General features: G+C 41.8%; 1 protein-coding gene across 1 annotated transcript in view; it reads left to right on the forward strand.

Annotated features, from left to right (window-relative positions):
• LOC109925306 (docking protein 6-like) overlaps positions 1-11,266 on the forward strand; it is a 383,122-nt gene that overhangs the window by 370,816 nt on the left and 1,040 nt on the right. The gene's annotated exons all lie outside the window — the stretch shown is intronic.

Here is an 11,266-nt window from a genome sequence, read left to right on the forward strand (position 1 = left end):
ACCTTGTTGTCTCGGATTCTCCAGCATCTGCAGTTCCTACTATCTCTCATCCTCATCCCTGTTTTAAACTGACCTAATTAATTTTAAAACCCCAATATCCATATGGCACTAGTTTAAAAACCAGCTTCTTAAAAAAAAAATACACAAATCTCTCATGTTTCATCATTGACTAATTATTTGGAACCCTGGGGAACTTTTGTTGCAGATGTTGTATTTTCATGGTGTCTCATAACATGTGGTCATCAACTCTGTCTTTTAGCTATTGTCACTGCATTATCAAGGGAGACAGGAGAGCAAAATAGATAAAGCTTATTTCAACTTCAATCATTTCAGTCTGGACTGTTAATAGGGCAATTTTAAGTTCAGTTTTTTGGAAAGGTCAGAAATGTCAACTCGCCTACGAATTTTTCCATTTGGCATTATAGAACCATAGCCTGAGATGTTTAAATAACACCTCTGATTTGCTGTGGTTAATTTTCAACTTTGCTGTGTGTGTGGCACATCTCTAGATATATTAGGCTGGGGGGCAATGAGTGAATTCACAGCCTGAAAGCAACCTAACCAACCAGAAGAAAGCCACCCCCACAAATGGCAGAATTATGAGGAGCTGTTCCTCCAATCAAAGGTTCTTTATCTAAGCAAGAAAGACATAGGGGAGGAGGGAACTGCAACGGCAATGTTGGGGAGGAAAGACGCTGCCAGGTGTTTGGGGGAGAAAGATTATGTAAGGAAATGTGGGTGTATGAGGCTGTAGTAGAGAAGGGACAGGGAGGCTGCAGTGAAAAAAATGCTGCTTTAAACCTGCCAACAAAAACTACTCAGCCAAAATCAGAGTGAATGAATTCCTTGAAAATTAATGTGGAATTCTCTAGTTTAAAACTCCATAATATTTAGGAGCTACTGTATAGGGAAAATGTAGTGAATGATTTTATAATTAGCTCTGTGTCAATTGTTAAATTTATTCTGAGAATGAGATCTGAGATGCAATAAAATAGTTTTTAACTGGTTAAATTGTTCTATATTTGTGTGTACGCAATGGAAACACTTTAGCTATGACCTTATCGATCTGTGGTAGGTATGTTTGGGGTGATGATGTAGAAATATGTGCCAGTTATTTTGAGGAAAAAAATTTCTCTTAATTTATGCCTGTTGCCTAGTGGCAATATAAATATTGTGATGTCTATGAAATTTAAATTTTCCTTGTGTATTGTTGTCCTAATTTTAATGGAGTGTTGATAATTATTGTTGTAGATTAATTCTTCTAGTTCTGCTGTGTGAGTCCAAATACCCCCCACGAAACATAACTGTAAAAGTATTGTGACCGTGAGTCTGCATCACCTGATAAATGAGTTAGTGAGAACAAGCACCTTGTACAGCTGCAGTAAGACTTTCTACTCTTGTACTCCAATTCCCTTAAAATAAGAGCCAACATTCCATTAGCCTTCCTGATCACCTGCTGTATCTCTACGCTGGCTTTCTGTGTTTCATACACAAGTGCCCCAAGTCCCTTTATGTTGCAGCTTTCTGCAGTTTTTTCTCCACTTGAATAGTATCCTTTTGCTGTCCTTTCCAAAATGAACAACTTCACAGTTTTTAAAATTCTTTTTATTAACTAATCAATTTGCTAATAAGTGCATATACAAGGTGCATTGATCTTCTCCTCCACACTTTCAGTCTTTATTTTCCTATTTTCCTCTTGGAATATACTGAAAGCTGAGCAGTGACAGTGTTGTACAAAAAAGCCACCTCCTACTCAGTCCATGGGATTTGAATATGCTCATTCTCTATTGGGAATAGTGAGTAATTGACTGCACCATTGATAGGAGCAAGGATCCAAAAGCTTGTGTTTTCAAGCAAACCTGTTGGACTATAATCTGGTATCGTGTGATTTCTGACTTTGTTCACCCCAGTACAACACCAGCACCTCCACGTAATAGGGGCGGGTCAGCTGAGTGTGCTGGCTGGTCACAAGCTAGCAATTCACTGAATCTCAGAATCGTTATTGCAGAAGGATGTCATTCAGCTCATCATACCAGCACCAGATCCATTACCTAGTGCCAATCTCCTGCTTTTCCCTCGTACCCTTGCTTTCCATTACTATCGATCATTCTATGCCTTCTTGAATGCTTAAATTGAACCTGCTTCCACCACATTTTCAGGCAGTGTATTCCATGCTCTAAGTTCTTGATGTGTGAAAAAGACTTTTCTCATATCACCTTTGCTTCTTTTGCACATCATTTAAATCAATGCCCTCTTGTCCCTTTAATGGCCAGGAAAAGTTTTTCCCTATCTACCCTATCTCAGCTACTCATGATTTTGAAATCTTCATTCAAATCTCCTCTCAGTCACCTTCTGTCCAAGGAGAACAGTCCCAACTTCAAGCTGCACTCCTAACTGAAGTTCCTTATCCATGGAACCATTCTTGTCAACCGCTTCTGCACTCTTTCCAGTGTGTTCATATCCTTCCTGTAATGTAGTGTCCAGAACTAAGCACAATACTCCAGCTGAGGTCTTAACAAGTATCTGATGCTTCCAGTCAGAAACAAATATGTACACTGCGTCAACTGGACTCTAATTCCTATATAAGCAGATCTCATGGTTTTAATTTCCATTGTAGTCAGTAGAAAGCAAGATCGGAGTGGTGTTTGCTGACTTCTAAACTGATACCGCCATTTTTCACAGGCTCTGGCATCTGATGCCTGTCAGTCTCTCAGGACCCTCATGGCGTCTTTCTCAGTCTTGCTAGGTGGTGTGTGAAATTGCAGAGATTGAGTGTGAGGTAGCAGAAGGAAGAGGCCCAGGATGGGCATATCGTCTGAGGAATGGGAGGGGGAGCTGAAATGGTTCGCGACTGGGAGGTGCAGTTGTTTAGTGCGAACTGAGCGTAGGTGTTCTGCAAAGTGGTCCCCAAGCCTCCGCTTGGTTTCCCCGATGTAGAGGAGGCCACAACGGGAACAGCAGATGCAGTATACCACATTAACAGATGTGCAGGTGAACATCTGCTTGATGTGGAAAGTCTTCTTGGGGCCTGGGATAGGGGTGAGGGGGGAGGTGTAGGGGCAGATGTAGCACTTCCTGCAGTTGCAGGGAAAAGTGCCGAGTGTGGAGCGGACAATGGAGTCACGGAGAGAGTGGTCCCTCCGGAAAGCAGATAAGGGTGGGGAGGGAAAAATGTCTTCGGTGGTGCGGTCGGATTGCAGATGGCGGAAGTGTCGGAGGATGATGTGTTGGATCCGGAGGTTGGTGGGGTGGTACATGAGGACGAGGGGGATTCTGTTTTGGTTGTTATTGTGGGGAGGGGGTGTGAGGGATAAGTTGCGGGAAATGCGGGAGACACGGTTGAGGGCATTCTCGACCACTGAGGAGGGGATGTTGCAGTCCTTGAAAAACGAGGACATCTGAGATGTACGGGAGTGGAATGCCTCATCTCGGGAGCAGATGCGGCGGAGGTGAAGGAATTGGGAATAGGGGATGGCATTTTTGCAGGAAGGTGGGTGGGAGGAGGTCTATTCTAGGTAGCTGTGAGAGTCGGTGGGCTTGAAATGGATATCGGTTTCTAGGTGGTTGCCAGGGATGGAGACAGAGAGGTCCAGGAAGGAGAGAGAGGTATTAGAGATGGTCCAGGTGAACTTAAGGTTGGGGTGTAAGGTGTTGGTGAAGTGGATGAACTGTTTGAGCTCCTCGCGGCACCGATACAGTCATCAATGTAATGGAGGAAGAGGTGGGGTTTAGGGCCAGTGTAGGTACGGAAGAGGGATTGTTCCACATAACCTACAAAGAGGCAGGCATAGCTTGGGCCCATGCGGGTACCCATGGCCACCCCCTTTGTAGGAAGTGGGAGGAATTGAAGGAGAAGTTGTTGAGGGTGAGGACGAGTTCGGCTTTGCCTTGCTGAGGGGGACAGGAAGAAAACTTTTCCCCTTGATAGAGGGATCAATGATTGGGGCATAGATTTAAGGTAAGGGACAGAAGATTTCGGGAAGATGTGAGAAAGACTTTTTCACCCAGACGTTAGTCTCATCTGATTCTGACTCAATTTTGCCACTTGTTGTAGCCACTACTGCCGGGATATCCCTGAATAGACTAACTGCAGGGTCATCTTTAAAATGCCATTGTGCACTCAGTCGGGCACGGTCAGTATAGAGCTGCCCTGAGCAGTGACTGACATTTACCCTGGACATGGCAGAGAAGGAGAACTTGGTGCTGCACTTTTGTAGATATTTGTCTGGAGAATCTGAGGTTAGTGGACATCTAGAACTCACTGCCTGTAAGGGTGGTAAAGGCAGAAACCCTCATAACACTTCAGAAGTATTTAGGTGTGTACTTGTGATGCCAAGGCATTCAAGACAATGCACTAAATGCTGGAAATAGGGTCAGAATAGCTAAGTGCTGGTTTTTGACCAGCTTCGACACAATGGACTGAAGGGTCTATTTCTGTACTGTAGTACTGTTTGACTGTCGCCTTTAACTTGGTGTTTTATGGATGTGGTTGGGACATGAACCACGATTCTTCAGGTGGGCTAAATATTTGCAACTGATCCTTGCAAGAGTTTGTTTCTGAAAGCAATGATATATTTAGACATAAAATTAAGAATTATTTTTGGTTACTCCAGTACAGAAGGGCTACATGCAGAGGCTTTGTTATAGCAGAGGTTAAAATCTATCACAGCTTTATATCAAGCCTCCTTCCAGTTTTCCAGTTCACTGAAGATTACAAATATCAGCAGACTAAAAGATATTCCCACACTTGTGTTTATAACATATTAACTTTTAATTTGTGGTTGTGTAGATTTTGTGTGTATCTCATTTATTCTGCTGAGCTGTGTATGCCTGTATCTGAGTCTCTGAATGGCTGTGCCTGTGTGTGTGTGCGTGTCTAAGTATTTGTGTGCGTCTGTTTAGATTCATGTACATGCCTTTGTGTGTGTATGTCTGTGTGCGTGTTGCATGTCCTGTCTGTGTGCACGTGTGTCTATGCCTGAGTGGGCATGTCTGTGTATGTTCTACATTTGGATTTGATGTGACCAACGGAAAGAGTTGCTATGCACCGTTATAAGGAAATTATTCTTATTTATTGTATTAGACGTAGGTCTTAGGAATGGAAAAAAAAAGCAAAGGTAGCTGTCTTCATTTTCATTTCTTCCCTTTTAGCTGATTGACACATTCCTGTTCTGATTAAATTAGGAAATGTTTCAAAGGAAATGAAAAATTTCTTTCTATATTTTAAAATATGCTCAACAGTGAGTCTAAGAGTGATGCTCAGAATGTGCCTGTCCACCCTATCTATAGGACAAAGGGCTGGTGAAAGGTTCAGCACCTGTTATTAGATCAAACTCGTGTCTCACAGCAACTGGCATTTGAAAAGACTGATTTTTATTTCTAGATTAAATATTTATGCTATGTTTGCATTTTGCTAGTGCCCTGATTAGATGGCGGGATGAATCGTACTTCAGTGAATGTGAAAAAACAGCAGGAGGATGTGCCAAATAAAGATAAATGAGCAACTGCACAAAAAATAATGATGCATGTATAGTTGCATAGTGCGGGTAAATAATGTACTTTCTGTTAAGCTCAGCTCATGATTTACCTCAAAAAGGGATGTGGGCTGAAATGTTCCTGTTAAATGATGAAAGCACTATGCTCATCAAAAGATAACGCAAGAGGTTTGTTTTCTTGTCCAGTTCTCACTCAACATACGCAGTCCTACTTGTCATCTAGTTTAGACTGCAGTGTGAATTACAGCGCAGAAGGCAGCCTCAGGAATGGGTTGAACTTGCATTTCTTAGACTGTAAGTTTCATTAAGGATCACTCATGCTGGGTTTCTCTGAGCGACGCTTGGTGAGATCTCTCAGCATATTTTACAAATCTCACTCACTAACTACCAACCCAGACTTGTGGTACTCTTCTTGGCCGATTCTAGACTCATTCTATCACTCGCCATGCCCAGAACAACTCGCCAATGAATCAGTAGTCACATCCTGCCGATTTACATACCTGTCCATTATTGCTATTCTGTGTCTCGTGCTGCTTAGTAAATTTCCTGACCAGGTCAGTAGTCTGCCAGCAATCCCATGAGGTACAACTTGAGCTAACAGGATCTTCTTTAGGCATTTTATCAAATGCCTTGTGGTGGTCCGCATGAGTAACTTTCATAGATATTGTCCTGTCCACTATTTTAGGCACTTCTTCAAAACAAAAATCATAATTTGTCAAGCTTCACCCACTTTGAACAAATCCACACCAGCTCTTTCTGACCAGCTGAACATTTTCAAGGTGTTTAGACACCTTCTCATTAATAGACTCTTAATAATTTCCTGGCAACAAATATTTGGCTAGCTAATCTTTAAGTCTGAGATTTCCTTCTGCCACCTTTCTTAAATAATGGAATGAGGTAAGCAACAGTTTTTTTTTGAGTTTTGAAGAAGGGTCACTGGACCCAAAACATAAACTCTGCTTTCTTTCCACAGATGCTGCCAGACCTGTTGAGTTTTTCCAGCAATTTCTGTTTTGTTTCTGATTTTCAGCATCTACAGTTCTTTCATTTTTTTTGTTTAGGAACAAGAAAAGGCCTAGATGGGTTGTGGAGAAGTTGAGAAAGCGCATGCACTAGGTCCATAAACCATCACCTACTTTCAGCTGCTGTAGGTCCTGGGCTCAGAAACTCGGTCAGCCTAAAGTAATCACTGTGGATCACTATAATCATTAAATTCCCGCCCTCAGCCCTCTCACTATCCATCTTCCCTCCATTAAAACCAAAAGTGGGAGGGTTGGGTTTGAAATTAAGATTATTTAGGTCTCTAGCATCCTATTCATGCCAAAACCACCATTTTTGGAGTGTTAAAATTGCTCAAATTGTGGCTACATAGCATTAGAATTCAGTTCTTTTTAATATGTCAGTTTTGCTGCTTTAAAAAAAAGGATTCTGTTCCAAGTGGCTTCATTTTGTCTTGGTGGTTCTGCTTCAACGTCTCTCGATTATATTGCATCATCTTTGCAAACCTTCTTTCATACAGAGCACAAATTGCTTAGAATGCAAAGGACACAGAGTTCAGGAACTCTGGACACTTGCCTGGCACAGAGCCACGAGTTCAAGAGAACTGTTTGCAGTTCTCTATTTAAGATTGTCATTGTAAAAATGTTGCAAATGGAGATGGTTTCACACTTATTGTGCTGAATAAGCAGAGATTCCACAGAATAAACACAACAAATAGTGTCAAAAACAAAGTTCTGAGGAAGGGTCACCGGACCCGAAATGTTAACTCTGTTTTCTCCTCCACAGATGCTGCCAGAACTGCTGACCTTTTCCAGCAACTTTGTTTTTGTTCCTGATTTACAGCATCCACAGTTCTTTTGGTTTTTATTACAACAAATAGTGTGACAACAGCTTGAAGGATTAAAGTGACTTGTTATAGATCTCACTTGAGAAGATTCCAGTGGTAATGGATGACATTAATGGATCTGTGAAAGGAAGTGCTGCTTAAAAGTGTTCTGCAATAAAATTGATATAATATTTGATTCTGGGACCATCACAGATCTATTTCCAAGGAGTACCTCGTCTGTACATGATACTGAAGTACTCTTTGGTTATTAGCTATTTTGACATTATGTAAAGTTGTTCCTCCATGGACTGGGTACAGAATATTTCTGAGGTACAGGAGGTCAATGCTTGACGTCTCACTAAAACTAAAGTGAAGTTGATGACCTAGCCACACTGCCTGCTCAAAGACAGGTTTTGGGTTACCATCATCACCTTCAGTGGCAAGTCTCATTTGAGCATAGCTGCCAGGTTACAGGTACTTAACTGGTGTTGCTGCTGGAGGGCAACAGGTCTGAAATGCTAGACAGTTGGCTAGCTTCCACACCGCAGTTTTCAGGACAATAGATGATTCAGCAATTCCATGTAGTTAGTGAGAAAAAGAACATGCACAATTTGCACATCACTTAAGACAATGAATTATCGGTCTCAATTTCAACTGCTAGGCATTATTTAGGTGAGAAGCTAGGGACCAGATATTGGTAATCACTCTTGATAGAATCTTTGCTCTTTACAACTTGAAATAAGAATGAACTTGCCTATTTTTTTGGAAGCGCAAGTGTAAAGCACTGAGTTTTGTCCTTGGTTGACATCCTGCACCTTGACTTCCATCATCTGGTTTCTAATTCATCCCAGACTGCTCCACAAGATATTAGTTTCTCCTTTGCCAATTTCTAGCTCTTACTTGATAACACTGAGGTCAGGTTAGGGGTTTAAGGCTCATTGGTCTGGACTTGGTGTGATAATGTACGGAAAAAAACAAGAATTAAGGGCAAAAGAGTAACTAGGGAGAGAATAGGACCCCCAAAAGATCAGTGTCGCTGTCTATCTGTGGAACCACAGGAGATAAGTGAGATACTGAACAAATATTTTGCATCAGTATTCACTGTGGAGAAGGAAAATTGGAGGTGTTGAGGACAGTGAAGAAGATTATCTCAGAGTCAAAGGGACTTTGATTAGATGTGCCAATGGGCTAAGGAGTGGTAGATGGAGTTTATTTTAGATAAATGTGAGATGTTGTAATCTGGTAAGGCAAACCAGGGCAGGATTTACTTAGTTAATTATAAGTCCCTGGGGATTGTTGCTGAAAAAAGGGACCGTGGAGTGCAGGTGCATAATTCCTTGAAGTTGGAGTCGCAGGTATACAGGATGGTGAAGCAGGCGTTTGGCGCACTTGCCTTCATTGGCCAGAACATTGAGTCTAGGAGTTGGGACATCATGTTGCAGCTGTACAGGACGTTGGTGAGGTCACTTTTAGAATACTGCATACAACTCTGTGTCACCCTTCTATAGAAATGTTGTTCTTAGACTTGAGAGGCTGCAGAAAAGATCTACAAGGATGGTGCCGGGACTGGAGAGTTTGAGTTATAGGGAGAGCCTGAATAGGCTGGGGCTATTTTCCCTCAAACATCGGAGTCTGAGGAGTTACATTATAAAATCGTACAAGGCATGGATAGGGTGAACAGCCAAGGTCTTTTTCCTAGTGTGGGGGAGTTTAAAACTAGAGGGCATAGGTTTAAGGTGAGAGGGGGAAGATTTAAAAGGGACCGTAAGGGGTAACTTTTTCACACAGAGGGTAGTGCATGTATGGAATGAGCTGCCAGAGGAAGTGATGGAGGCGGGTACAATCACAATATTTGAAAGGCATCTGGTGGGTATATGATTAGGAAAGGTTTAGAGGGGTATGGGCTAAATGCTGGCAAATGGGACTAGGTCACGTTGGGATGTCTGGTTGACATGGACGAGTTGGACTGAAGGGTCTGTTTCCGTGCGCTTTATGACTCAATGACCCTACAACTTAGCGACTTTATAGTGCTGTTCGTAATTTCAGTTTGTTCCCAAAGTCTGTCCCAACCACTGAAGTACTTTTGAAGTGCAGTTACTGTTGTAATGTAGGAAATAAAGCAACAATTTAGTACACAGCAAGATCCCACAGACAGGCAGATAATTATGATGAATTGTAAGCAATTGTGGTTAAGAGATAAACCTTGACCAGGTGTGCACCTCTCCTCCTTGGGTTAACTTGCAGGAATCTGCTGATTGATTGAGGAAATCAGAGTTTCCCCCACCCACTCTAGAGAACACACAATCTTTTCGGCTCAGCCACATCCTGCTGGTTTTGAGCTAGGCAATCAAAATTGGCATCCATCGAATTCATATGGGACACTGTGCAAGTAATCACTGTTCTTAGAATCCTAGAAATGTACAGCATGGAAAGAAGCTATTCAGTCCATTATATAAAATCTAAATTTACGGTTGTTACCTCTTGTATATCACAGCTGTTCAAGTGCATAATCAACTACTTATTAAATGTTTATTGCCTCCACCATTGTTTCATGCAGTGAGTTCCAGATCCTCATCACCATCTGTCTGAGTGAAAAGAATTCTCCTTGAAACCTGTCCAAAGCTTCTATCTTAACACAATTCTAATGGAGGGAAGTGAAAGAGCATTAAAGGATATATTTCTGGTCTAGGTGGAGGTGAAGGAGAGTCTAGAACAATAACCATAGTAGTACTGCTAAAGTGTACGAGATACAAAATAAGTTATAGCAAAGGGAAACTGAAGGTGAGAGAAAAGTCACTTATTAGAAAAACACTTTCTTGTTCTGTCCAGGAACAAAAGACATATTTTCAAGGTACTGGTCAAGAGGTAATAACTGAGTTCAATTCTTGACCGGTGTTGGGTTTTATGGGCAGCTGAGATGTGTTGAAAAGTGTGAATTGTTTTTAAATGCGAAGAAACCGCAAACATTCTGGTGGAGACCTGAGGATATAACAATATGCCCATTAGATGAACAAGGACTCAGATGGAGCCATTGGAAATGAGCTTTAGCGGTTGATTGAGAGGCAATGATTGAGAGTGATTCATAGATATTACCAGCAGAATCATTACCTTTGATAGGTCGTAAACTGGAAGTCTGGCTGGTATGTAACTTCACTTTTCCATGAAGTTAATGGGAACAGAAGTCAGATGAGATTTACTAGGGCAGTTAATCTGTTGACGTTCATTGAACAGCCTCAACTAAGTTGAAGTTTCTGCCCAAAGTGTTTGAAACATTGAAATAAGCAATTCAGCTTAAGTTCGCCTTCAGCCAGGTTGCAAAATAGATGTGAATAGGGGTTAATTGCAAAGGAAATCGGGTAGAACTCAGAGATAGTAGGAACTGCAGATGCTGGAGAATCTGACATAACAAGGTGTAGAGCTGGATGAACACAGCAGGCCAAGCAGCATCAGAGGAGCAGGAAGGTTGACGTTTCGGGCCTAGACCCTGCTTCAGAAACCTTTCTGCTGTGTGCATCCAGCTCTACACCTTGTTATCTCGGGTAGAATTCAGCTTGGGCAACAGGTGAACTATTTCTGTCCGCTTTATGCTGCAAGCAAAATTGGATTTCATCTTAACATTTTAATTATTTGGTTGAAGCAAATGAATCAGATTTAGCAATTCAGACATCATATTGAGAGAAAAATGAAGGGATGTGATTAAAAGGAAGTTAGTGAGTGCAAAGCAGAATCATTGACAAGGAAGTGAATCAGATTGAATAGTAATTAAGAGATAGTAGGAACTGCAAATGCTGGAGAATCTGAGATAACAAGGTGTAGAGCTGGATGAACACAGCAGGCCAAGCAGCATCAGAGGAGCAGGAAGGCTGATGTTTCGGGCCTAGACCCTTCTTCAGAAAATCATTTTCTGAAGAAGAGTCTAGGCCTGAAATGTCAACCTTCCTGCTCC

This window comes from Rhincodon typus, chromosome 4 (assembly GCF_021869965.1).
Source record: "Rhincodon typus isolate 14 chromosome 4, sRhiTyp1.1, whole genome shotgun sequence".
NCBI classification, from domain to species: domain Eukaryota; kingdom Metazoa; phylum Chordata; class Chondrichthyes; order Orectolobiformes; family Rhincodontidae; genus Rhincodon; species Rhincodon typus.